The sequence below is a fragment of the Rhipicephalus microplus genome, chromosome 3 (assembly GCF_043290135.1).
Source record: "Rhipicephalus microplus isolate Deutch F79 chromosome 3, USDA_Rmic, whole genome shotgun sequence".
Classification (NCBI taxonomy): Eukaryota; Metazoa; Arthropoda; class Arachnida; order Ixodida; family Ixodidae; genus Rhipicephalus; species Rhipicephalus microplus.
In genome coordinates this window covers 158,652,754-158,679,086 of record NC_134702.1, presented here as the reverse complement: position 1 = coordinate 158,679,086, position 26,333 = coordinate 158,652,754, and the positions used below count along the sequence as shown (strand labels likewise).

Genomic DNA, 26,333 nt, shown 5'->3' with positions numbered 1-26,333 from the left:
ATCGCTCCGTCTCTCTCCGGCATGGCTAGTGGCTTGGATACCTGGCTCTCACCCAGGAGGCCCGGGTAGGATTCCCGGTGTCGGAAGTATTTTCTTTTATCTGCTATCATCAAGTCTCCAATTTGCACACGGTATGTAACTTCAATAGTTTTACCATGTGGCCAAATCGCTAAGCGATCGCTCCTTCCCTCTCTGTTCTCCGGCATGGTCTAGTGGCTAGGATACCTGGCTCTCACTCAGGAGGCCCGGGTGCGATTTCTGATGTCGGAACTATTTTCTTTTATCTGCTATCATCTACATACCTTCAATACTTTTACCCTGTTGGCTGAATGCCTAAGCGATCGCTCCGTCCCTCTCCGTTCTCCATCATGGTCTAGTGGCTAGGATACCTGGCTCTCACCCAGGAGGCCCGGGTTCCATTCTAGGTGTCGGAAGTATTTTCTTTTATCTGCTATCATCAAGTCTCCAATTTGCGCACGCGATGTAACTTCAATACTTTTACCCTGTGGGCTGAATGGCTAAGTGATCGCTCGTTCCCTCTCTGTTCTCCAGCATGGTCTAGTGGCTAGGATACCTGGCTCGCACCCAGGAGGCCTGGGTGCGATTTCCGGTGTCGGAAGTATTTTCTTTTCTCTGCTATCATCAAGTCTCCAATTTGCGCACGCTATGACTCAATACTTTTACCTTGTTGGCCGAATCGCTAAGCGATCGCTCCGTCCTTCTCCGTTCTCCGGCACGGTCTAGTGGCTAGGATACCTGGCTTTCACCCAGGAGGCCCGGGTTCGATTCCCGGTGTCGGAAGTATTTTCTTTTGTCTGCTGTCTTCAAATCTCCAATTTGCGCACGCTATGTAACTTGAATAGTTTTACCCTGTTGGCTGAATGGCTAAGCGATCGCTCCGTCCCTTTCCGTTCTCGGTGTGTTCTAGTGGCTAGGATACCTGGCTTTCACCCAGGAAGCCCGGGTTCAATTCCCGTTGTCGGAAGTATGTTCTTTTATCTGCTGTCATCAAGTCTTCAATTTGCGCACGCTATGTATCTTCAATAGTTTTACTCAGTTGGCCGAATGGCTAAGCGATCGCTCCGTCCCTCTCTGTTCTTCGGCATGGTCTAGTGGCTTGGATACCTGGCTCTCACCCAGGAGGCCCGGGTACGATTCCCGGGATCGGAAGTATTTCCTTTTATCTGCTAATATTAAGTCTCCAATTTACGCACGCTATGTAACTTCAATAATTTTACCCTGTTGGACAAATGGCTAAGCGATCGCTCCATTCCTTTCCGTTCTCGGTGTGGTCTAGTGGATAGTAAACCTGGCCCTCACCCAGGAGGCCTGGGTTCGATTTCCGGTGTCGAAGGTATTTTCTTTTATGTGCTGTCATCAAGTCTCCAATTTGCGCGTGGTATGTAACTTCAATAGTTTTACCCAGTTGGCCGAATGGCTAAGCGATCGCTCCGGCCCTCTCCGTTCTCCAGCTAGGTCTAGTGTCTAGGATACTTGGCTCTCACCCAGGAAGCCCGGGTACGATTGCCGGTGTCGGAAGTATTTTCTTTTATCTGCTATCATCAAGTCTTCGATTTGCGTGCGCTATGTAACTTCAATACTTTTACCCTGTTGGCCGAATGGCTAAACGTGCGCTCCGTCCCTCTCCGTTCTGCGGCATGGTCTAGTGGCTAGGATACCTGGCTCTCACCCAGGAGGCCCGGGTTCGATTTGCGGTGTCGGAAGTATTTTCTTTTATCTGCTGTCATCAAGTCTTCAGTTTGCGCACGGTATGTATTCTCAATAGTTTTACTCTGTTGGCCAAATGGCTAAGCGATCGCTCCGTCCCTCTCCGTTCTCCGGCATGGTCTAGTGGCTTGAATACCTGGCTCTCACCCAGGAGGTCCGGGTACGATTCCCGGTGTCGGAAGTACTTTCTTTTATCTGCTATTATAAAGTCTCCAATTTACGCACGCTATGTAACTTCAATAATTTTACCCTGTTTGCCGAATGACTAAGTGATCCCCTTGTCCCTCTCCGTTCTCCGGCATGGTCTAGTGTCTAGGATACCTGGCTCTCACCCAGGAAGCCCGGGTACGATTCCCGGTTTCGGAAGTATTTTCTTTTATCTGCTATCATCAAGTCTTCGATTTGCGTGCGCTATGTAACTTCAATACTTTTACCCTGTTGGCCGAATGGCTAAACGTGCGCTCCGTCCCTTTCCGTTCTCGGCGTGGTCTAGTGGATAGTATACCTGGCTCTCACCCAGGAGGCCCGGGTTCCATTCCCGGTGTCGAAAGTATTTTCTTTTATCTGCTATCATCAAGTCTCCTAATTGGGCATGCTATGTAATTTCAATATGTTTACCCTTTTGACTGAATGGCTCAGTGATCGCGGCACTCAATGTATCCCCCGACATTATCTAGTGGCTAGGATACCTGGCTCTCACCCAGGAGGCCCGGGTGCGATTCCCGGCGTCAGAAGTATTTTCTTTTATCTGCTATCATCAAGTCTCCAATTGCGCACGCTATGAAACTTCAATACTTTTACCTTGTTTGCCGAATGACTAAGCGATCGCTCCGTCCCTCTCTGGCATGGTATGTGGCATGGATACCTGGCTTTCAACTAGGAGGCCCGAGTACGATTCCCGGTGTCGGAAGTATTTATCTTTTATCTGCTATCATCAAGTCTCCAATTTGCGCACGCCATGTAAGTTCAGTACTTTTACCCTGTTGGCCGAATCGCTAAGCGATCGCTCCGTCCCGCTCCGTTCTCCGGCATGGTCTAGTGGCTAGAATACCTGGTTCCACCCAGGAGGCCCGGGTTCGATTCCCGGTGTCGAAAGTATTTTGTTTTATCTGCTGTCATCAAGTCTCCAATTTGCGCACGGTATGTAACTTCAATAGTTTTACCCTGTTGGCCGAATGGCTAAGCGATCGCTCCGTCACTCTCCATTCTCCGGCATGGTCTAGAGGCTAGGATACCTGGCTCTCACCCAGGAGGCCCGGGTTTGATTCCCGGTGTCGGAAGTATTTTCTTCTATCTGCTGTCATCAAGTCTCTAATTTGCGCACGCTATTACTTCATTACTTTTACCCTGTTGGCTGAATGGCTAAGCGATCGCTCTTTCCATCTCTGTTCTCCTGCATGGTCTAGTGGCTAAGATACCTGGCTCTCACACAGAAGGCCCGAGTACGATTCCCGGTGTCGGAAGTATTTTCTTTTATCGGCTATCATCAAGTCTCCAATTTGCGCATGCAATATAACTTCAGTACTTTTACCTTGTTGGCCGAATGACTAAGCGATCGCTCCGTCTCTCTCCGGCATGGCTAGTGGCTTGGATACCTGGCTCTCACCCAGGAGGCCCGGGAAGGATTCCCGGTGTCGGAAGTATTTTCTTTTATCTGCTATCATCAAGTCTCCAATTTGCACACGGTATGTAACTTCAATAGTTTTACCATGTGGCCAAATCGCTAAGCGATCGCTCCTTCCCTCTCTGTTCTCCGGCATGGTCTAGTGGCTAGGATACCTGGCTCTCACTCAGGAGGCCCGGGTGCGATTTCTGATGTCGGAAGTATTTTCTTTTATCTGCTATCATCTACATACCTTCAATACTTTTACCCTGTTGGCCGAATGCCTAAGCGATCGCTCCGTCCCTCTCCGTTCTCCAGCGGGGTCTGGTGACTAGGATATCTGGCTCTCACCCAGGTGACCTGGGTTCGGTTCTCGGTGTCGGAAGTATTTTTTCATCTGCTATCCTCAAGTCTCCAATTTGCGCACGCTATATAGGTTCAATACTTTTACCATGTTGGCCGAATCGCTAAGCGATCGCTCTGTCCCTCTCCGTTCTCCATCATGGTCTAGTGGCTAGGATACCTGGCTCTCACCCAGGAGGCCCGGGTTCCATTCTAGGTGTCGGAAGTATTTTCTTTTATCTGCTATCATCAAGTCTCCAATTTGCGCACGCGATGTAACTTCAATACTTTTACCCTGTGGGCTGAATGGCTAAGTGATCGCTCGTTCCCTCTCTGTTCTCCAGCATGGTCTAGTAGCTAGGATACCTGGCTCGCACCCAGGAGGCCTGGGTGCGATTTCCGGTGTCGGAAGTATTTTCTTTTCTCTGCTATCATCAAGTCTCCAATTTGCGCACGCTATGACTCAATACTTTTACCTTGTTGGCCGAATCACTAAGCGATCGCTCCGTCCTTCTCCGTTCTCCGGCACGGTCTAGTGGCTAGGATACCTGGCTTTCACCCAGGAGGCCCGGGTTCGATTCCCGGTGTCGGAAGTATTTTCTTTTGTCTGCTGTCTTCAAATCTCCAATTTGCGCACGCTATGTAACTTGAATAGTTTTACCCTGTTGGATGAATGGCTAAGCGATCGCTCCATCCCTTTCCGTTCTCGGTGTGTTCTAGTGGCTAGGATACCTGGCTTTCACCCAGGAAGCCCGGGTTCAATTCCCGTTGTCGGAAGTATGTTCTTTTATCTGCTGTCATCAAGTCTTCAATTTGCGCACGCTATGTATCTTCAATAGTTTTACTCAGTTGGCCGAATGGCTAAGCGATCGCTCCGTCCCTCTCTGTTCTTCGGCATGGTCTAGTGGCTTGGATACCTGGCTCTCACCCAGGAGGCCCGGGTACGATTCCCGGGATCGGAAGTATTTCCTTTTATCTGCTATTATTAAGTCTCCAATTTACGCACGCTATGTAACTTCAATAATTTTACCCTGTTGGACAAATGGCTAAGCGATCGCTCTATTCCTTTCCGTTCTCGGCGTGGTCTAGTGGATAGGATACCTGGCTGTCACCCAGGAGGCCCGGGTTCGATTTGCGATGTCGGAAGTATTTTCTTTTATGTGCTGTCATCAAGTCTCCAATTTGCGCGTGGTATGTAACTTCAATAGTTTTACCCAGTTGGCCGAATGGCTAAGCGATCGCTCCGTCCCTCTCCGTTCTCCAGCTATGTCTAGTGTCTAGGATACCTGGCTCTCACCCAGAAGCCCGGGTACGATTCCCGGTGTCGGAAGTATTTTCTTTTATCTGCTATCATCAAGTCTTCAATTTGCGTGCGCTATGTAACTTCAATACTATTACCCTGTTGGCCGAATGGCTAAACGTGCGCTCCGTCCCTCTCCGTTCTGCGGCATGGTCTAGTGGCTAGGATACCTGGCTGTCACCCAGGAGGCCCGGGTTCGATTTGCGATGTCGGAAGTATTTTCTTTTATCTGCTGTCAAGTCTTCAATTTGTGCACGGTATGTATTTTCAATAATTTTACCCTGTTGGCCGAATGACTAAGTGATCGCTTTGTCCCTCTCCGTTCTCCGGCATGGTCTAGTGTCTAGGATACCTGGCTCTCACCCAGGAAGCCCGGGTACGATTCCCGGTGTCGGAAGTATTTTCCTTTATCTGCTATCATCAAGTCTTCGATTTGCGTGCCCTATGTAGCTTCAATGCTTTTACCCTGTTGGCCGAATGGCTAAACGTGCGCTCCGTCCCTTTCCGTTCACGGCGTGGTCTAGTGGCTGGTATGCCTGGCTCTCACCCAGGAGGCCCGGGTTCGATTTGCGGTGTCGGAAGTATTTTCTTTTATCTGCTGTCATCAAGTCTTCAATTTGCCCACGCTATGTAACTTCAATAATTTTACCCTGTTGGACAAATGGCTAAGCGATCGCTCCGTCCTTCTCCGTTCTCCGGCCTGGTCTAGTGGTTTGAATACCTGGCTCTCACCCAGGAGGCCCGGGTACGATTCCCGGTGTCGGAAGTACTTTCTTTTATCTGCTATTATCAAGTCTCCAATTTACGCACGCTTTGTAACTTCAATAGTTTTACCCTGTTGGCCGAATGGCTAAGCGATCTCTCCATCCCTCTCCGTTCTCCGGCATGGTCTAGTGTCTAGGATACCTGGCTCTCACCAAGGAGGCCCGATTGCGATTCCCGCCGTCGGAAGTATTTTCTTTTCTCTGCTGTCATTAAGTCTCCAATTTGCGCACGCTATGACTCTTCAATACTTTTACCTTGTTGGCCGAATCGCTAAGCGATCGCTCCGTCCCTCTCCGTTCTTCGGCATGGTCTAGTGGCTAGAATACCTGGCTCTCACCCAGGAGGCCCGGGTTCGATTGCCGGTGTTGGAAGTATTTTCTTTTATCTGCTGTCTTCAAATCTCCAATTTGCGCATGCTATGTAACTTGAATAGTTTTACCCTGTTGGCTGAATGGCTAAGCGATCGCTCCGTCCCTTTCAGTTCTCGGCGTGGTCTAGTGGCTAGGATACATGGCTTTCCCCCAGGAGGCCCGAATTCAATTCCCGGTGTCGGAAGTATTTTCTTTATGTGCTGTCATCAAGTCTCCAATTTGCGCACGGTATGTAACTTCAATAGTTTTACCCTGTTGGCCGAATGGCTAAGCGATTGCTCCGTCCCTCTCCATTCTCCGGCATGGTCTAGTGGCTAGGATACCTGGCTCTCCACTAGGATGCCCGGGTTCAATTCCTGGTGTCGAAGGTATTTTCTTTTATCTGCTGTCATCAAGTCTCCAATTTGCGCACGGTATGTAATTTCAATAGTTTTACCCTGTTGGCCGAATGGCTAAGTGATCTCTCCGTCCCTCTCCGTTCTCCTTAATGGTCTAGTGTCTAGGATACCTGGCTCTCACCAAGGAGGCCCGATTGCGATTCCCGCTGTCGGAAGTATTTTCTTTTCTCTACTATCATCAAGTCTCTAATTTGCGCACGCTATGACTCTTCAATGCTTTTACCTTGTTGGCCGAATCGCTAAGCGATCGCTCCGTCCCTCTCCGTTCTTCGGCATGGTCTAGTGGCTAGGATACCTGGCTCTCACCCAGGAGGCCCGGGTGCGATTCCCGGTGTCGGATGTATTTTGTTTTATCTGCTGTCATCAAGTCTCCAATTTGTGCACGGTATGTAACTTTAATAGATTTACCTTGTTGGCCGAATGGCTAAGCGATCGCTCCGTCTCTCTCCGTTCTCCAGCGTGGTCTAGTGGCTAGGATACCTGGCTCTCACCCAGGAGGCCCGTGTTCGATTCCCGGTGTCGAAGGTATTTTCTTATATCTGCTGTCATCAAGTCTCGAATTTGCGCACGGTATGTAACTTCAACAGTTTTACTCTGTGCCGAATGGCTAAGCAATCTCTCCGCCCCTCTCCGTTCTCCGGCATGGTCTAGTGTCTAGAATACCTGGCTCTCATCCAGGAGACTCGGTTGCGATTCCGGTGTCGGAAGTATTTTCTTTTATCTGCTATCATCAAGTCTCCAATTTTCGCACGCTATGTAACTTCAATATTTTTACCTTGTTGGCCGAATCGCTAAGCGATTGCTCCGTCCCTCTCCGTTCGTCGGCATGGTCTAATGGCTAGGATACCTGGTTCTCACCCAGGAGGCCTGGGTTCGATTTCCGGTGTCGAAGGTATTTTCTTTTATCTGCTGTCATCAAGTCTCCAATTTGCGCACGATATGTAACTTCAATAGTTTTACCCTGTGCCGAATGGCTAAGCGATCTCTCCGTCCCTCTTCGTTCTCCGGCATGGTCTAGTGTCTAGGATACCTGGCTCTCATCCAGGAGACCCGGTTGCGATTCCGGTGTCGGAAGTATTTTCTTTTATCTGCTATCATCAAGTCTCCAATTTTCGCACGCTATGTAACTTCAATACTTTTACCTTGTTGGCCGAATCGCTAAGCGATCGCTCCGTCCCTTTCCGTTCGTCGGCATGGTCTATTGGCTAGGATACCTGGCTTTCACCCAGGAGGCCCGGGTTCGATTCTCGGTGTCGGAAGTATTTTCTTTTGTCTGCTGTCTTCAAATCTCGAATTTGCGCACGCTATGTAACTTAAATAGTTTTACCCTGTCGGCTGGATGGCTAAGCGATCGCTCCGTCCCTTTCCGTTCTCGGTGTGTTCTAGTGGCTAGGATACCTGGCTTTCACCCAGGAGGCCCGGGTTTGATTCCCGTTGTCGGAAGTATGTTCTTTTATCTGCTGTCATCAAGTCTTCAATTTTCGCACGCTATGTATCTTCAATAGTTTTACTCAGTTGGCCGAATGGCTAAGCGATCGCTCCGACCCTCTCTGTTCTTCGGCATGGTCTAGTGGCTTGGATACCTGGCTCTCACCAGGAGGCCCGGGTACGATTCCCGGGGTCGGAAGTATTTCCTTTTATCTGCTATTTTCCAGTCTCCAATTTACGCACGCTATGTAACTTCAATAATTTTACCCTGTTCGCCAAATGGCTAAACGTGCGCTCCGTCCCTCTCCGTTCTGCGGCATGGTCTAGTGGCTAGGATACCTGGCTGTCACCCAGGAGGCCCGGGTTCGATTTGCGGTGTCGGAAGTATTTTCTTATATCTGCTGTCATCAAGTCTTCAATTTGCGCACGGTATGTATTTTCAATAGTTTTACTCTGTTGGCCAAATGGCTAAGCGATCGCTCCGTCCCTCTCCGTTCTCTGGCATGGTCTAGTGGCTTGAATACCTGGCTCTCACCCAGGAGGTCCGGGTACGATTTCCGGTGTCGGAAGTACTTTCTTTTATCTGCTATTATCAAGTCTCCAATTTACGCACGCTATGTAACTTCAATAATTTTACCTTGTTGGCCGAATGACTAAGTGATCGCTTTGTCCCTCTCCGTTCTCCGGCATGGTCTAGTGTCTAGGATACCTGGCTCTCACCCAGGAAGCCCGGGTACGATTCCCGGTGTCGAAGGTATTTTCTTTTATCTGCCATCAAGTCTTCGATTTGCGTGCGCTATGTATCTTCGATGCTTTTACCCTGTTGGCCGAATGGGTAAACGTGCGCTCCGTCCCTTTCCGTTCTCGGCGTGGTCTAGTGGCTGGTATACCTGGCTCTCACCCAGGAGGCCCGGGTTCGATTTGCGGTGTCGGAAGTATTTTCTTTTATCTGCTGTCATCAAGTCTTCAATTTGCGCACGCTATGTAACTTCAATAATTTTACCCTGTTGGACAATTGGCTAAGCGATCGCTCCGTCCCTCTCCGTTCTTCAGCATGGTCTAGTGGCTAGGATACCTGGCTCTCACCCAGGAGGCCCGGGTTCGATTCCCGGTGTCGGAAGTATTTTTTTTATCTGCTGTCTTCAAATATCCAATTTGCGCACGCTATGTAACTTGAATAGTTTTACCCTGTTGGCTGAATGGCTAAGCGATCGCTCCGTCCCTTTCAGTTCTCGGCGTGGTCTAGTGGCTAGGATACCTGGCTTTCCCCCAGGAGGCCCGAATTCAATTCCCGGTGTCGGAATTATTTTCTTTATGTGCTGTCATCAAGTCTCCAATTTGCGCACGGTATGTAACTTCAATAGTTTTACCCTGTTGGCCGAATGGCTAAGCGATCGCTCTGTACCTCTCCATTCTCCGGCATGGTCTAGTGTCTAGGATACCTGGCTCTCACCCAGGAGGCCCGGGTACGATTCCCGGTGTCGGAAGTACTTTCTTTTATCTGCTATTATCAAGTCTCCAATTTACGCACGCTATGTAACTTCAATAGTTTTACCCTGTTGGCCGAATGGCTAAGCGATCTCTCCATCCCTCTCCGTTCTCCGGCATGGTCTAGTGTCTAGGATACCTGGCTCTCACCAAGGAGGCCCGATTGCGATTCCCACTGTCGGAAGTATTTTCTTTTCTCTGCTGTCATTAAGTCTCCAATTTGCGCACGCTATGACTCTTCAATACTTTTACCTTGTTGGCCGAATCGCTAAGCGATCGCTCCGTCCCTCTCCGTTCTTCTGCATGGTCTAGTGGCTAGGATACCTGGCTCTCACCCAGGAGGCCCGGGTTCGATTGCCGGTGTCGGAAGTATTTTCTTTTACCTGCTGTCTTCAAATCTCCAATTTGCGCACGCTATGTAACTTGAATAGTTTTACCCTGTTGGCTGAATGGCTAAGCGATCGCTCCGTCCCTTTCAGTTCTCGGCGTGGTCTAGTGGCTAGGATACCTGGCTTTCACCCAGGAGGCCCGAATTCAATTCCCGGTGTCGGAAGTATTTTCTTTATGTGCTGTCATCAAGTCTCCAATTTGCGCACGGTATGTAACTTCAATAGTTTTACCCTGTTGGCCGAATGGCTAAGCGATCGCTCCGTCCCTCTCCATTCTCCAGCATGGTCTAGTGGCTAGGATACCTGGCTCTCCACTAGGATGCCCGGGTTCGATTCCTGGTGTCGAAGGTATTTTCTTTTATCTGCTGTCATCAAGTCTCCAATTTGCGCACGGTATGTAATTTCAATAGTTTTACCCTGTTGGCCGAATGGCTAAGTGATCTCTCCGTCCCTTTCAGTTCTCGGCGTGGTCTAGTGGCTAGGATACCTGGCTTTCCCCCAGGAGGCCCGAATTCAATTCCCGGTGTCGGAACTATTTTCTTTATGTGCTGTAATCAAGTCTCCAATTTGCGCACGGTATGTAACTTCAATAGTTTTACCCTGTTGGCCGAATGGCTAAGCGATTGCTCCGTCCCTCTCCATTCTCCGGCATGGTCTAGTGGCTAGGATACCTGGCTCTCCACTAGGATGCCCGGGTTCGATTCCTGGTGTCGAAGGTATTTTCTTTTATCTGCTGTCATCAAGTCTCCAATTTGCGCACGGTATGTAATTTCAATAGTTTTACCCTGTTGGCCGAATGGCTAAGTGATCTCTCCGTCCCTCTCCGTTCTCCTTCATGGTCTAATGTCTAGGATACCTGGCTCTCACCAAGGAGGCCCGATTGCGATTCCCGCTGTCGGAAGTATTTTCTTTTCTCTGCTATCATCAAGTCTCCAATTTGCGCACGCTATGACTCTTCAATGCTTTTACCTTGTTGGCCGAATCGCTAAGCGATCGCTCCGTCCCTCTCCGTTCTTCGGCATGGTCTAATGGCTAGGATACCTGGTTCTCACCCAGGAGGCCTGGGTTCGATTTCCGGTGTCGAAGGTATTTTCTTTTATCTGCTGTCATCAAGTCTCCAATTTGCGCACGGTATGTAACTTCAATAGTTTTACCCTGTGCCGAATGGCTAAGCGATCTCTCCGTCCCTCTCCGTTCTCCGGCATGGTCTAGTGTCTAGGATACCTGGCTCTCATCCAGGAGACCCGGTTGCGATTCCGGTGTCGGAAGTATTTTCTTTTATCTGCTATCATCAAGTCTCCACTTTTCGCACGCTATGTAACGTCAATACTTTTACCTTGTTGGCCGAATCGCTAAGCGATCGCTCCGTCCCTCTCCGTTCGTCGGCATGGTCTATTGGCTAGGATACCTGGCTTTCACCCAGGAGGCCCGGGTTCGATTCTCGGTGTCGGAAGTATTTTCTTTTGTCTGCTGTCTTCAAATCTCCAATTTGCGCACGCTATGTAACTTAAATAGTTTTACCCTGTCGGCTGGATGGCTAAGCGATCGCTCCAACCCTTTCCGTTCTCGGTGTGTTCTAGTGGCTAGGATACCTGGCTTTCACCCAGGAGGCCCGGGTTTGATTCCCGTTGTCGGAAGTATGTTCTTTTATCTGCTGTCATCAAGTCTTCAATTTTCGCACGCTATGTATCTTCAATAGTTTTACTCAGTTGGCCGAATGGCTAAGCGATCGCTCCGACCCTCTCCGTTCTTCGGCATGGTCTAGTGGCTTGGATACCTGGCTCTCACCCAGGAGGCCCGGGTACGATTCCCGGGGTCGGAAGTATTTCCTTTTATCTGCTATTTTCAAGTCTCCAATTTACGCACGCTATGTAACTTCAATAATTTTACCCTGTTGGCCGAATGGCTAAACGTGCGCTCCGTCCCTCTCCGTTCTGCGGCGTGGTCTAGTGGCTAGGATACCTGGCTGTCACCCAGGAGGCCCGGGTTCGATTTGCGGTGTCGGAAGTATTTTCTTTTATCTGCTGTCATCAAGTCTTCTATTTGCGCACGGTATGTATTTTAGATAGTTTTACTCTGTTGGCCGAATGGCTAAGCGATCGCTCCGTCCCTCTCCGTTCTCTGGCATGGTCTAGTGGCTTGAATACCTGGCTCTCACCCAGGAGGTCCGGGTACGATTTCCGGTGTCGGAAGTACTTTCTTTTATCTGCTATTATCAAGTCTCCAATTTACGCACGCTATGTAACTTCAATAATTTTACCTTGTTGGCCAAATGACTAAGTGATCGCTTTGTCCCTCTCCGTTCTCCGGCATGGTCTAGTGTCTAGGATACCTGGCTCTCACCCAGGAAGCCCGGGTACGATTCCCGGTGTCGAAGGTATTTTCTTTTATCTGCTATCATCAAGTCTTCGATTTGCGTGCGCTATGTAGCTTCAATGCTTTTACCCTGTTGGCCGAATGGCTAAACGTGCGCTCCGTCCCTCCCCGCTCTTTGGCATGGTCTAGTGGCTAGGATACCTGGCTCTCACCCAGGAGGCCCGGGTTTGATTCCCTGTGTCGGAAGTGTTTTCTTTTATCTGATGTCATCAAGTCTCCAATTCGCGCACGGTATGCAACTTCAATAGTTTTACCCTGTTGGCCGAATGGTTAAGCGATCTCTCCGTCCCTCTCCGTTCTCCGGCATGGTCTAGTGTCTAGGATACCTGGCCCTCACCCAGGAGGCCCGGTTGCAAATCCCGGTGTCGGAAGTATTTTCTTTTATCTGCTATCATCAACTCTCCAATTCGCGCACGCTATGTACCTTCAATACGTTTACCTTGTTGTCGAATCGCTAAGCGATCGCTCCGTCCTTCTCCGTTCTCAGGCACGGTCTAGTGGCTAGAATACCTGGCTTTCACCCAGGAGGCCCGGGTACGATTTCCGGTGTCGGAAGTATTTTCTTTTATCTGCTGTCTTCAAATCTCCAATTTGCGCACGCTATCTAACTTGAATAGTTTTACCCTGTTGGCTGAATGGCTAAGCGATCGCTCCGTCCCTTTCAGTTCTCGGCGTGGTCTAGTGGCTAGGATACCTGGCTTTCACCCAGGAGGCCCGAATTCGATTCCCGGTGTCGGAAGTATTTTTTTTATGTGCTGTCATCAAGTCTCCATTTTGTGCACGGTATGTAACTTGAATAGTTTTACCCTGTTGGCCGAATGGCTAAGCGATCTCTCCGTCCCTCTCCGTTCTCCGGCATGGTCTAGCGGCTAGGATACCTGGCTCTCACCCAGGAGGCCCGATTGCGATTCCCGGTGTCGGAAGTATTTTCTTTTATCTGCTGTCATCAAGTCTCCAATTTGCGCAGGGTATGTAACTTCGATAGTTTTACCCTGTTGGCCGAATCGCTAAGCAATCACTCCGGCCCTCTCTGTTCTCCGGCATGATCTAAAGGCTAGGATATTTGGCTCTCACCCAGGAGGCCCGGGTGCAATTCCCGGCGTCGGAAGTATTTTCTTTTATCGGCTATCATCAAGTCTCCAATTTGCGCATGCAATATAACTTCAGTACTTTTACCTTGTTGGCCGAATGACTAAGCGATCGCTCCGTCTCTCTCCGGCATGGTCTAGTGGCTTGGATACCTGGCTCTCACCCAGGAGGCCCGGGTAGGATTCCCGGTGTCGGAAGTATTTTCTTTTATCTGCTATCATCAAGTCTCCAATTTGCACACGGTATGTAACTTCAATAGTTTTACCATGTGGCCAAATCGCTAAGCGATCGCTCCTTCCCTCTCTGTTCTCCGGCATGGTCTAGTGGCTAGGATACCTGGCTCTCACTCAGGAGGCCCGGGTGCGATTTCTGATGTCGGAAGTATTTTCTTTTATCTGCTATCATCTACATACCTTCAATACTTTTACCCTGTTGGCCGAATGCCTAAGCGATCGCTCCGTCCCTCTCCGTTCTCCAGCGGGGTCTGGTGACTAGGATATCTGGCTCTCACCCAGGTGACCTGGGTTCGGTTCTCGGTGTCGGAAGTATTTTTTCATCTGCTATCCTCAAGTCTCCAATTTGCGCACGCTATATAGGTTCAATACTTTTACCCTGTTGGCCGAATCGCTAAGCGATCGCTCTGTCCCTCTCCGTTCTCCATCATGGTCTAGTGGCTAGGATACCTGGCTCTCACCCAGGAGGCCTGGGTTCCATTCTAGGTGTCGGAAGTATTTTCTTTTATCTGCTATCATCAAGTCTCCAATTTGCGCACGCGATGTAACTTCAATACTTTTACCCTGTGGGCTGAATGGCTAAGTGATCGCTTGTTCCCTCTCTGTTCTCCAGCATGGTCTAGTGGCTAGGATACCTGGCTCGCACCCAGGAGGCCTGGGTGCGATTTCCGGTGTCGGAAGTATTTTCTTTTCTCTGCTATCATCAAGTCTCCAATTTGCGCACGCTATGACTCAATACTTTTACCTTGTTGGCCGAATCGCTAAGCGATCGCTCCGTCCTTCTCCGTTCTCCGGCATGGTCTAGCGGCTAGGATACCTGGCTCTCACCCAGGAGGCCCGATTGCGATTCCCGGTGTCGGAAGTATTTTCTTTTATCTGCTGTCATCAAGTCTCCAATTTGCGCAGGGTATGTAACTTCGATAGTTTTACCCTGTTGGCCGAATCGCTAAGCAATCACTCCGGCCCTCTCTGTTCTCCGGCATGATCTAAAGGCTAGGATATTTGGCTCTCACCCAGGAGGCCCGGGTGCAATTCCCGGCGTCGGAAGTATTTTCTTTTATCGGCTATCATCAAGTCTCCAATTTGCGCATGCAATATATCTTCAGTACTTTTACCTTGTTGGCCGAATGACTAAGCGATCGCTCCGTCTCTCTCCGGCATGGTCTAGTGGCTTGGATACCTGGCTCTCACCCAGGAGGCCCGGGTAGGATTCCCGGTGTCGGAAGTATTTTCTTTTATCTGCTATCATCAAGTCTCCAATTTGCACACGGTATGTAACTTCAATAGTTTTACCATGTGGCCAAATCGCTAAGCGATCGCTCCTTCCCTCTCTGTTCTCCGGCATGGTCTAGTGGCTAGGATACCTGGCTCTCACTCAGGAGGCCCGGGTGCGATTTCTGATGTCGGAAGTATTTTCTTTTATCTGCTATCATCTACATACCTTCAATACTTTTACCCTGTTGGCCGAATGCCTAAGCGATCGCTCCGTCCCTCTCCGTTCTCCAGCGGGGTCTGGTGACTAGGATATCTGGCTCTCACCCAGGTGACCTGGGTTCGGTTCTCGGTGTCGGAAGTATTTTTTCATCTGCTATCCTCAAGTCTCCAATTTGCGCACGCTATATAGGTTCAATACTTTTACCCTGTTGGCCGAATCGCTAAGCGATCGCTCTGTCCCTCTCCGTTCTCCATCATGGTCTAGTGGCTAGGATACCTGGCTCTCACCCAGGAGGCCCGGGTTCCATTCTAGGTGTCGGAAGTATTTTCTTTTATCTGCTATCATCAAGTCTCCAATTTGCGCACGCGATGTAACTTCAATACTTTTACCCTGTGGGCTGAATGGCTAAGCGATCGCTCCGTCCCTTTCCGTTCTCGGTGTGTTCTAGTGGCTAGGATAACTGGCTTTCACCCAGGAAGCCCGGGTTCAATTCCCGTTGTCGGAAGTATGTTCTTTTATCTGCTGTCATCAAGTCTTCAATTTGCGCACGCTATGTATCTTCAATAGTTTTACTCAGTTGGCCGAATGGCTAAGCGATCGCTCCGTCCCTCTCTGTTCTTCGGCATGGTCTAGTGGCTTGGATACCTGGCTCTCACCCAGGAGGCCCGGGTACGATTCCCGGGATCGGAAGTATTTCCTTTTATCTGCTATTATTAAGTCTCCAATTTACGCACGCTATGTAACTTCAATAATTTTACCCTGTTGGACAAATGGCTAAGCGATCGCTCCATTCCTTTCCGTTCTCGGCGTGGTCTAGTGGATAGTATACCTGGCCCTCACCCAGGAGGCCTGGGTTCGATTTCCGGTGTCAGAAGTATTTTCTTTTATGTGCTGTCATCAAGTCTCCACTTTGCGCGTGGTATGTAACTTCAATAGTTTTACCCAGTTGGCCGAATGGCTAAGCGATCGCTCCGTCCCTCTCCGTTCTCCAGCTAGGTCTAGTGTCTAGGATACTTGGCTCTCACCCAGGAAGCCCGGGTACGATTGCCGGTGTCGGAAGTATTTTCTTTTATCTGCTATCATCAAGTCTTCGATTTGCGTGCGCTATGTAACTTCAATACTTTTACCCTGTTGGCCGAATGGCTAAACGTGCGCTCCGTCCCTCTCCGTTCTGCGGCATGGTCTAGTGGCTAGGATACCTGGCTCTCACCCAGGAGGCCCGGGTTCGATTTGCGGTGTCGGAAGTATTTTCTTTTATCTGCTGTCATCAAGTCTTCAATTTGCGCACGGTATGTATTCTCAATAGTTTTACTCTGTTGGCCAAATGGCTAAGCGATCGCTCCGTCCCTCTCCGTTCTCCGGCATGGTCTAGTGGCTTGAATACCTGGCTCTCACCCAGGAGGTCCGGGTACGATTCCCGGTGTCGGAAGTACTTTCTTTTATCTGCTATTATAAAGTCTCCAATTTACGCACGCTATGTAACTTCAATAATTTTACCCTGTTTGCCGAATGACTAAGTGATCCCCTTGTCCCTCTCCGTTCTCCGGCATGGTCTAGTGTCTAGGATACCTGGCTCTCACCCAGGAAGCCCGGGTACGATTCCCGGTTTCGGAAGTATTTTCTTTTATCTGCTATCATCAAGTCTTCGATTTGCGTGCGCTATGTAACTTCAATACTTTTACCCTGTTGGTCGAATGGCTAAACGTGCGCTCCGTCCCTTTCCGTTCTCGGCGTGGTCTAGTGGCTAGTATACCTGGCTCTCACCCAGGAGGCCCGGGTTCGATTTGCGGTGCTGGAAGTGTTGAAGTATTTTCTTTTATCTGCTGTCATCAAGTCTTCAATTTGCACACGCTATGTATCTTCAATAGTTTTACTCAGTTGGCCGAATGGCTAAGCGATCGCTCCGACCCTCTCTGTTCTTCGGCATGGTCTAGTGGCTTGGATACCTGGCTCTCACCCAGGAGGCCCGGGTACGATTCCCGGGGTCGGAAGTATTTCCTTTTATCTGCTATTTTCAAGTCTCCGATTTACGCACGCTATGTAACTTCAATAATTTTACCCTGTTGGCCAAATGGCTAAGCGATCGCTCCATTCCTTTTCGTTCTCGGCGTGGTCTAGTGGCTAGTATACCTGGCCTTCACCCAGGAGGCCTGGGTTCGATTCCCGGTGTCGGAAGCATTTTCTTTTATGTGCTGTCATCAAGTCTCCAATTTGCGCGTGGTATGAAACTTCAATAGTTTTACCCTGTTGGCCGAATGGCTAAGCGATCGCTCCGTCCCTCTCCGTTCTCCGGCATGGTCTAGTGTCTAGGATACCTGGCTCTCACCCAGAAGCCCGGGTACGATTCCCGGTGTCGGAAGTATTTTCTTTTATCTGCTATCATCAAGTCTTCAATTTGCGTGCGCTATGTAACTTCAATACTATTACCCTGTTGGCCGAATGGCTAAACGTGCGCTCCGTCCCTCTCCGTTCTGCGGCATGGTCTAGTGGCTAGGATACCTGGCTATCACCCAGGAGGCCCGGGTTCGATTTGCGATGTCGGAAGTATTTTCTTTTATCTGCTGTCAAGTCTTCAATTTGCGCACGGTATGTATTTTCAATAGTTTTACTCTGTTGGCCGAATGGCTAAGCGATCGCTCCGTCCCTCTCCGTTCTCTGGCATGGTCTAGTGGCTTGAATACCTGGCTCTCACCCAGGAGGTCCGGGTACGATTTCCGGTGTCGGAAGTACTTTCTTTTATCTGCTATTATCAAGTCTCCAATTTACGCACGCTATGTAACTTCAATAATTTTACCTGGTTGGCCGAATGACTAAGTGATCGCTTTGTCCCTCTCCGTTCTCCGGCATGGTCTAGTGTCTAGGATACCTGGCTCTCACCCAGGAAGCCCGGGTACGATTCCCGGTGTCGGAAGTATTTTCTTTTATCTGCTATCATCAAGTCTTCGATTTGCGTGCGCTATGTAGCTTCAATGCTTTTACCCTGTTGGCCGAATGGCTAAACGTGCGCTCCGTCCCTTTCCGTTCACGGCGTGGTCTAGTGGCTGGTATGCCTGGCTCTCACCCAGGAGGCCCGGGTTCGATTTGCGGTGTCGGAAGTATTTTCTTTTATCTGCTGTCATCAAGTCTTCAATTTGCGCACGCTATGTAACTTCAATAATTTTACCCTGTTGGACAAATGGCTAAGCGATCGCTCCGTCCTTCTCCGTTCTCCGGCATGGTCTAGTGGTTTGAATACCTGGCTCTCACCCAGGAGGCCCGGGTACGATTCCCGGTGTCGGAAGTACTTTCTTTTATCTGCTATTATCAAGTCTCCAATTTACGCACGCTATGTAACTTCAATAGTTTTACCCTGTTGGCCGAATGGCTAAGCGATCTCTCCATCCCTCTCCGTTCTCCGGCATGGTCTAGTGTCTAGGATACCTGGCTCTCACCAAGGAGGCCCGATTGCGATTCCCGCTGTCGGAAGTATTTTCTTTTCTCTGCTGTCATCAAGTCTCCAATTTGCGCACGCAATGACTCTTCAATACTTTTACCTTGTTGGCCGAATCGCTAAGCGATCGCTCCGTCCCTCTCCGTTCTTCGGCATGGTCTAGTGGCTAGGATACCTGGCTCTCACCCAGGAGGCCCGGGTTCGATTGCCGGTGTCGGAAGTATTTTCTTTTATCTGCTGTCTTCAAATCTCCAATTTGCGCATGCTATGTAACTTGAATAGTTTTACCCTGTTGGCTGAATGGCTAAGCGATCGCTCCGTCCCTTTCAGTTCTCGGCATGGTCTAGTGGCTAGGATACCTGGCTTTCCCCCAGGAGGCCCGAATTCAATTCCCGGTGTCGGAACTATTTTCTTTATGTGCTGTAATCAAGTCTCCAATTTGCGCACGGTATGTAACTTCAATAGTTTTACCCTGTTGGCCGAATGGCTAAGCGATTGCTCCGTCCCTCTCCATTCTCCGGCATGGTCTAGTGGCTAGGATACCTGGCTCTCCACTAGGATGCCCGGGTTGGATTCCTGGTGTCGAAGGTATTTTCTTTTATCTGCTGTCATGAAGTCTCCAATTTGCGCACGGTATGTAATTTCAATAGTTTTACCCTGTTGGCCGAATGGCTAAGTGATCTCTCCGTCCCTCTCCGTTCTCCTTCATGGTCTAGTGTCTAGGATACCTGGCTCTCACCAAGGAGGCCCGATTGCGATTCCCGCTGTCGGAAGTACTTTCTTTTCTCTGCTATCATCAAGTCTCCAATTTGCGCACGCTATGACTCTTCAATGCTTTTACCTTGTTGGCCGAATCGCTAAGCGATCGCTCCGTCCCTCTCCGTTCTTCGGCATGGTCTAGTGGCTAGGATACCTGGCTCTCACCCAGGAGGCCCGGGTGCGATTCCCGGTGTCGGATGTATTTTGTTTTATCTGCTGTCATCAAGTCTCCAATTTGTGCACGGTATGTAACTTTAATAGATTTACCTTGTTGGCCGAATGGCTAAGCGATCGCTCCGTCTCTCTCCGTTCTCCAGCGTGGTCTAGTGGCTAGGATACCTGGCTCTCACCCAGGAGGCCCGTGTTCGATTCCCGGTGTCGAAGGTATTTTCTTATATCTGCTGTCATCAAGTCTCGAATTTGCGCACGGTATGTAACTTCAACAGTTTTACCCTGTGCCGAATGGCTAAGCAATCTCTCCGCCCCTCTCCGTTCTCCGGCATGGTCTAGTGTCTAGAATACCTGGCTCTCATCCAGGAGACCCGGTTGCGATTCCGGTGTCGGAAGTATTTTCTTTTATCTGCTATCATCAAGTCTCCAATTTTCGCACGCTATGTAACTTCAATATTTTTACCTTGTTGGCCGAATCGCTAAGCGATTGCTCCGTCCCTCTCCGTTCGTCGGCATGGTCTAATGGCTAGGATACCTGGTTCTCACCCAGGAGGCCTGGGTTCGATTTCCGGTGTCGAAGGTATTTTCTTTTATCTGCTGTCATCAAGTCTCCAATTTGCGCACGGTATGTAACTTCAATAGTTTTACCCTGTGCCGAATGGCTAAGCGATCTCTCCGTCCCTCTTCGTTCTCCGGCATGGTCTAGTGTCTAGGATACCTGGCTCTCATCCAGGAGACCCGGTTGCGATTCCGGTGTCGGAAGTATTTTCTTTTATCTGCTATCATCAAGTCTCCAATTTTCGCACGCTATGTAACTTCAATACTTTTACCTTGTTGGCCGAATCGCTAAGCGATCGCTCCGTCCCTCTCCGTTCGTCGGCATGGTCTATTGGCTAGGATACCTGGCTTTCACCCAGGAGGCCCGGGTTCGATTCTCGGTGTCGGAAGTATTTTCTTTTGTCTGCTGTCTTCAAATCTCCAATTTGCGCACGCTATGTAACTTAAATAGTTTTACCCTGTCGGCTGGATGGCTAAGCGATCGCTCCGTCCCTTTCCGTTCTCGGTGTGTTCTAGTGGCTAGGATACCTGGCTTTCACCCAGGAGGCCCGGGTTTGATTCCCGTTGTCGGAAGTATGTTCTTTTATCTGCTGTCATCAAGTCTTCAAATTTCGCACGCTATGTATCTTCAATAGTTTTACTCAGTTGGCCGAATGGCTAAGCGATCGCTCCGACCCTCTCTGTTCTTCGGCATGGTCTAGTGGCTTGGATACCTGGCTCTCACCAGGAGGCCCGGGTACGATTCCCGGGGTCGGAAGTATTTCCTTTTATCTGCTATTTTCCAGTCTCCAATTTACGCACGCTATGTAACTTCAATAATTTTACCCTGTTGGCCAAATGGCTAAACGTGCGCTCCGTCCCTCTCCGTTCTGCGGCATGGTCTAGTGGCTAGGATACCTGGCTGTCACCCAGGAGGCCCGGGTTCGATTTGCGGTGTCGGAAGTATTTTCTTATATCTGCTGTCATCAAGTCTTCAATTTGCGCACGGTATGTATTTTCAATAGTTTTACTCTGTTGGCCGAATGGCTAAGCGATCGCTCCGTCCCTCCCCGTTCTCTGGCATGGTCTAGTGGCTTGAATACCTGGCTCTCACCCAGGAGGTCCGGGTACGATTTCCGGTGTCGGAAGTACTTTCTTTTATCTGCTATTATCAAGTCTCCAATTTACGCACGCTATGTAACTTCAATAATTTTACCTTGTTGGCCGAATGACTAAGTGATCGCTTTGTCCCTCTCCGTTCTCCGTCATGGTCTAGTGTCTAGGATACCTGGCTCTCACCCAGGAAGCCCGGGTACGATTCCCGGTGTCGAAGGTATTTTCTTTTATCTGCTATCATCAAGTCTTCGATTTGCGTGCGCTATGTATCTTCGATGCTTTTACCCTGTTGGCCGAATGGGTAAACGTGCGCTCCGTCCCTTTCCGTTCTCGGCGTGGTCTAGTGGCTGGTATACCTGGCTCTCACCCAGGAGGCCCGGGTTCGATTTGCGGTGTCGGAAGTATTTTCTTTTATCTGCTGTCATCAAGTCTTCAATTTGCGCACGCTATGTAACTTCAATAATTTTACCCTGTTGGACAATTGGCTAAGCGATCGCTCCGTCCCTCTCCGTTCTTCAGCATGGTCTAGTGGCTAGGATACCTGGCTCTCACCCAGGAGGCCCGGGTTCGATTCCCGGTGTCGGAAGTATTTTCTTTTATCTGCTGTCCTCAAATCTCCAATTTGCGCACGCTATGTAACTTGAATAGTTTTACCCTGTTGGCTGAATGGCTAAGCGATCGCTCCGTCCCTTTCAGTTCTCGGCGTGGTCTAGTGGCTAGGATACCTGGCTTTCCCCCAGGAGGCCCGAATTCAATTCCCGGTGTCGGAATTATTTTCTTTATGTGCTGTCATCAAGTCTCCAATTTGCGCACGGTATGTAACTTCAATAGTTTTACCCTGTTGGCCGAATGGCTAAGCGATCGCTCTGTCCCTCTCCGTTCTCCGGCATGGTCTAGTGTCTAGGATACCTGGCTCTCACCCAGGAGGCCCGGGTACGATTCCCGGTGTCGGAAGTACTTTCTTTTATCTGCTATTATCAAGTCTCCAATTTACGCACGCTATGTAACTTCAATAGTTTTACCCTGTTGGCCGAATGGCTAAGCGATCTCTCCATCCCTCTCCGTTCTCCGGCATGGTCTAGTGGCTTGAATACCTGGCTCTCACCCAGGAGGTCCGGGTACGATTCCCGGTGTCGGAAGTACTTTCTTTTATCTGCTATTATAAAGTCTCCAATTTACGCACGCTATGTAACTTCAATAATTTTACCCTGTTTGCCGAATGACTAAGTGATCCCCTTGTCCCTCTCCGTTCTCCGGCATGGTCTAGTGTCTAAGATACCTGGCTCTCACCCAGGAAGCCCGGGTACGATTCCCGGTTTCGGAAGTATTTTCTTTTATCTGCTATCATCAAGTCTTCGATTTGCGTGCGCTATGTAACTTCAATACTTTTACCCTGTTGGTCGAATGGCTAAACGTGCGCTCCGTCCCTTTCCGTTCTCGGCGTGGTCTAGTGGCTAGTATACCTGGCTCTCACCCAGGAGGCCCGGGTTCGATTTGCGGTGCTGGAAGTGTTGAAGTATTTTCTTTTATCTGCTGTCATCAAGTCTTCAATTTGCACACGCTATGTATCTTCAATAGTTTTACTCAGTTGGCCGAATGGCTAAGCGATCGCTCCGACCCTCTCTGTTCTTCGGCATGGTCTAGTGGCTTGGATACCTGGCTCTCACCCAGGAGGCCCGGGTACGATTCCCGGGGTCGGAAGTATTTCCTTTTATCTGCTATTTTCAAGTCTCCGATTTACGCACGCTATGTAACTTCAATAATTTTACCCTGTTGGCCAAATGGCTAAGCGATCGCTCCATTCCTTTTCGTTCTCGGCGTGGTCTAGTGGCTAGTATACCTGGCCTTCACCCAGGAGGCCTGGGTTCGATTCCCGGTGTCGGAAGCATTTTCTTTTATGTGCTGTCATCAAGTCTCCAATTTGCGCGTGGTATGAAACTTCAATAGTTTTACCCTGTTGGCCGAATGGCTAAGCGATCGCTCCGTCCCTCTCCGTTCTCCGGCATGGTCTAGTGTCTAGGATACCTGGCTCTCACCCAGAAGCCCGGGTACGATTCCCGGTGTCGGAAGTATTTTCTTTTATCTGCTATCATAAAGTCTTCAATTTGCGTGCGCTATGTAACTTCAATACTATTACCCTGTTGGCCGAATGGCTAAACGTGCGCTCCGTCCCTCTCCGTTCTGCGGCATGGTCTAGTGGCTAGGATACCTGGCTGTCACCCAGGAGGCCCGGGTTCGATTTGCGATGTCGGAAGTATTTTCTTTTATCTGCTGTCAAGTCTTCAATTTGCGCACGGTATGTATTTTCAATAGTTTTACTCTGTTGGCCGAATGGCTAAGCGATCGCTCCGTCCCTCTCCGTTCTCTGGCATGGTCTAGTGGCTTGAATACCTGGCTCTCACCCAGGAGGTCCGGGTACGATTTCCGGTGTCGGAAGTACTTTCTTTTATCTGCTATTATCAAGTCTCCAATTTACGCACGCTATGTAACTTCAATAATTTTACCTGGTTGGCCGAATGACTAAGTGATCGCTTTGTCCCTCTCCGTTCTCCGGCATGGTCTAGTGTCTAGGATACCTGGCTCTCACCCAGGAAGCCCGGGTACGATTCCCGGTGTCGGAAGTATTTTCTTTTATCTGCTATCATCAAGTCTTCGATTTGCGTGCGCTATGTAGCTTCAATGCTTTTACCCTGTTGGCCGAATGGCTAAACGTGCGCTCCGTCCCTTTCCGTTCACGGCGTGGTCTAGTGGCTGGTATGCCTGGCTCTCACCCAGGAGGCCCGGGTTCGATTTGCGGTGTCGGAAGTATTTTCTTTTATCTGCTGTCATCAAGTCTTCAATTTGCGCACGCTATGTAACTTCAATAATTTTACCCTGTTGGACAAATGGCTAAGCGATCGCTCCGTCCTTCTCCGTTCTCCGGCATGGTCTAGTGGTTTGAATACCTGGCTCTCACCCAGGAGGCCCGGGTACGATTCCCGGTGTCGGAAGTACTTTCTTTTATCTGCTATTATCAAGTCTCCAATTTACGCACGCTATGTAACTTCAATAGTTTTACCCTGTTGGCCGAATGGCTAAGCGATCTCTCCATCCCTCTCCGTTCTCCGGCATGGTCTAGTGTCTAGGATACCTGGCTCTCACCAAGGAGGCCCGATTGCGATTCCCGCTGTCGGAAGTATTTTCTTTTCTCTGCTGTCATCAAGTCTCCAATTTGCGCACGCAATGACTCTTCAATACTTTTACCTTGTTGGCCGAATCGCTAAGCGATCGCTCCGTCCCTCTCCGTTCTTCGGCATGGTCTAGTGGCTAGGATACCTGGCTCTCACCCAGGAGGCCCGGGTTCGATTGCCGGTGTCGGAAGTATTTTCTTTTATCTGCTGTCTTCAAATCTCCAATTTGCGCATGCTATGTAACTTGAATAGTTTTACCCTGTTGGCTGAATGGCTAAGCGATCGCTCCGTCCCTTTCAGTTCTCGGCATGGTCTAGTGGCTAGGATACCTGGCTTTCCCCCAGGAGGCCCGAATTCAATTCCCGGTGTCGGAACTATTTTCTTTATGTGCTGTAATCAAGTCTCCAATTTGCGCACGGTATGTAACTTCAATAGTTTTACCCTGTTGGCCGAATGGCTAAGCGATTGCTCCGTCCCTCTCCATTCTCCGGCATGGTCTAGTGGCTAGGATACCTGGCTCTCCACTAGGATGCCCGGGTTGGATTCCTGGTGTCGAAGGTATTTTCTTTTATCTGCTGTCATGAAGTCTCCAATTTGCGCACGGTATGTAATTTCAATAGTTTTACCCTGTTGGCCGAATGGCTAAGTGATCTCTCCGTCCCTCTCCGTTCTCCTTCATGGTCTAGTGTCTAGGATACCTGGCTCTCACCAAGGAGGCCCGATTGCGATTCCCGCTGTCGGAAGTACTTTCTTTTCTCTGCTATCATCAAGTCTCCAATTTGCGCACGCTATGACTCTTCAATGCTTTTACCTTGTTGGCCGAATCGCTAAGCGATCGCTCCGTCCCTCTCCGTTCTTCGGCATGGTCTAGTGGCTAGGATACCTGGCTCTCACCCAGGAGGTCCGGGTGCGACTCCCGGTGTCGGATGTATTTTGTTTTATCTGCTGTCATCAAGTCTCCAATTTGTGCACGGTATGTAACTTTAATAGATTTACCTTGTTGGCCGAATGGCTAAGCGATCGCTCCGTCTCTCTCCGTTCTCCAGCGTGGTCTAGTGGCTAGGATACCTGGCTCTCACCCAGGAGGCCCGTGTTCGATTCCCGGTGTCGAAGGTATTTTCTTATATCTGCTGTCATCAAGTCTCGAATTTGCGCACGGTATGTAACTTCAACAGTTTTACCCTGTGCCGAATGGCTAAGCAATCTCTCCGCCCCTCTCCGTTCTCCGGCATGGTCTAGTGTCTAGAATACCTGGCTCTCATCCAGGAGACCCGGTTGCGATTCCGGTGTCGGAAGTATTTTCTTTTATCTGCTATCATCAAGTCTCCAATTTTCGCACGCTATGTAACTTCAATATTTTTACCTTGTTGGCCGAATCGCTAAGCGATTGCTCCGTCCCTCTCCGTTCGTCGGCATGGTCTAATGGCTAGGATACCTGGTTCTCACCCAGGAGGCCTGGGTTCGATTTCCGGTGTCGAAGGTATTTTCTTTTATCTGCTGTCATCAAGTCTCCAATTTGCGCACGGTATGTAACTTCAATAGTTTTACCCTGTGCCGAATGGCTAAGCGATCTCTCCGTCCCTCTTCGTTCTCCGGCATGGTCTAGTGTCTAGGATACCCGGCTCTCATCCAGGAGACCCGGTTGCGATTCCGGTGTCGGAAGTATTTTCTTTTATCTGCTATCATCAAGTCTCCAATTTTCGCACGCTATGTAACTTCAATACTTTTACCTTGTTGGCCGAATCGCTAAGCGATCGCTCCGTCCCTCTCCGTTCGTCGGCATGGTCTATTGGCTAGGATACCTGGCTTTCACCCAGGAGGCCCGGGTTTGATTCTCGGTGTCGGAAGTATTTTCTTTTGTCTGCTGTCTTCAAATCTCCAATTTGCGCACGCTATGTAACTTAAATAGTTTTACCCTGTCGGCTGGATGGCTAAGCGATCGCTCCGTCCCTTTCCGTTCTCGGTGTGTTCTAGTGGCTAGGATACCTGGCTTTCACCCAGGAGGCCCGGGTTTGATTCCCGTTGTCGGAAGTATGTTCTTTTATCTGCTATCATCAAGTCTCCAATTTGCGCAGGGTATGTAACTTCGATAGTTTTACCCTGTTGGCCGAATCGCTAAGCAATCACTCCGGCCCTCTCTGTTCTCCGGCATGATCTAAAGGCTAGGATATTTGGCTCTCACCCAGGAGGCCCGGGTGCAATTCC

The 26,333-nt window shown here is 49.6% G+C and overlaps 15 non-coding genes across 15 annotated transcripts; all 15 read left to right on the top strand.

Annotated features, from left to right (window-relative positions):
- Positions 1-729: 729 nt before the first annotated feature.
- Positions 730-801, top strand: TRNAE-UUC (transfer RNA glutamic acid (anticodon UUC)). The gene has a single exon. It is a non-coding gene; the product is annotated as a tRNA-Glu (tRNA).
- Positions 802-2,936: 2,135 nt separating this feature from the next.
- TRNAE-CUC (transfer RNA glutamic acid (anticodon CUC)) lies at positions 2,937-3,008 on the top strand. Its single transcript has one exon. It is a non-coding gene; the product is annotated as a tRNA-Glu (tRNA).
- Positions 3,009-4,194: 1,186 nt separating this feature from the next.
- Positions 4,195-4,266, top strand: TRNAE-UUC (transfer RNA glutamic acid (anticodon UUC)). The gene has a single exon. It is a non-coding gene; the product is annotated as a tRNA-Glu (tRNA).
- A 2,509-nt stretch (positions 4,267-6,775) lies between these two features.
- TRNAE-CUC (transfer RNA glutamic acid (anticodon CUC)) lies at positions 6,776-6,847 on the top strand. Its single transcript has one exon. It is a non-coding gene; the product is annotated as a tRNA-Glu (tRNA).
- A 2,136-nt stretch (positions 6,848-8,983) lies between these two features.
- On the top strand, positions 8,984-9,055 carry TRNAE-CUC (transfer RNA glutamic acid (anticodon CUC)). Its single transcript has one exon. It is a non-coding gene; the product is annotated as a tRNA-Glu (tRNA).
- Positions 9,056-9,350: 295 nt separating this feature from the next.
- On the top strand, positions 9,351-9,422 carry TRNAE-CUC (transfer RNA glutamic acid (anticodon CUC)). The gene has a single exon. It is a non-coding gene; the product is annotated as a tRNA-Glu (tRNA).
- Positions 9,423-9,713: 291 nt separating this feature from the next.
- TRNAE-CUC (transfer RNA glutamic acid (anticodon CUC)) lies at positions 9,714-9,792 on the top strand. Its single transcript has one exon. It is a non-coding gene; the product is annotated as a tRNA-Glu (tRNA).
- A 1,034-nt stretch (positions 9,793-10,826) lies between these two features.
- On the top strand, positions 10,827-10,898 carry TRNAE-CUC (transfer RNA glutamic acid (anticodon CUC)). Its single transcript has one exon. It is a non-coding gene; the product is annotated as a tRNA-Glu (tRNA).
- A 7,255-nt stretch (positions 10,899-18,153) lies between these two features.
- Positions 18,154-18,225, top strand: TRNAE-CUC (transfer RNA glutamic acid (anticodon CUC)). Its single transcript has one exon. It is a non-coding gene; the product is annotated as a tRNA-Glu (tRNA).
- Positions 18,226-18,523: 298 nt separating this feature from the next.
- Positions 18,524-18,595, top strand: TRNAE-CUC (transfer RNA glutamic acid (anticodon CUC)). Its single transcript has one exon. It is a non-coding gene; the product is annotated as a tRNA-Glu (tRNA).
- Positions 18,596-19,261: 666 nt separating this feature from the next.
- On the top strand, positions 19,262-19,333 carry TRNAE-CUC (transfer RNA glutamic acid (anticodon CUC)). Its single transcript has one exon. It is a non-coding gene; the product is annotated as a tRNA-Glu (tRNA).
- A 2,139-nt stretch (positions 19,334-21,472) lies between these two features.
- On the top strand, positions 21,473-21,544 carry TRNAE-CUC (transfer RNA glutamic acid (anticodon CUC)). Its single transcript has one exon. It is a non-coding gene; the product is annotated as a tRNA-Glu (tRNA).
- Positions 21,545-21,840: 296 nt separating this feature from the next.
- On the top strand, positions 21,841-21,912 carry TRNAE-CUC (transfer RNA glutamic acid (anticodon CUC)). Its single transcript has one exon. It is a non-coding gene; the product is annotated as a tRNA-Glu (tRNA).
- A 1,964-nt stretch (positions 21,913-23,876) lies between these two features.
- TRNAE-CUC (transfer RNA glutamic acid (anticodon CUC)) lies at positions 23,877-23,948 on the top strand. The gene has a single exon. It is a non-coding gene; the product is annotated as a tRNA-Glu (tRNA).
- A 298-nt stretch (positions 23,949-24,246) lies between these two features.
- TRNAE-CUC (transfer RNA glutamic acid (anticodon CUC)) lies at positions 24,247-24,318 on the top strand. The gene has a single exon. It is a non-coding gene; the product is annotated as a tRNA-Glu (tRNA).
- Positions 24,319-26,333: the final 2,015 nt, after the last annotated feature.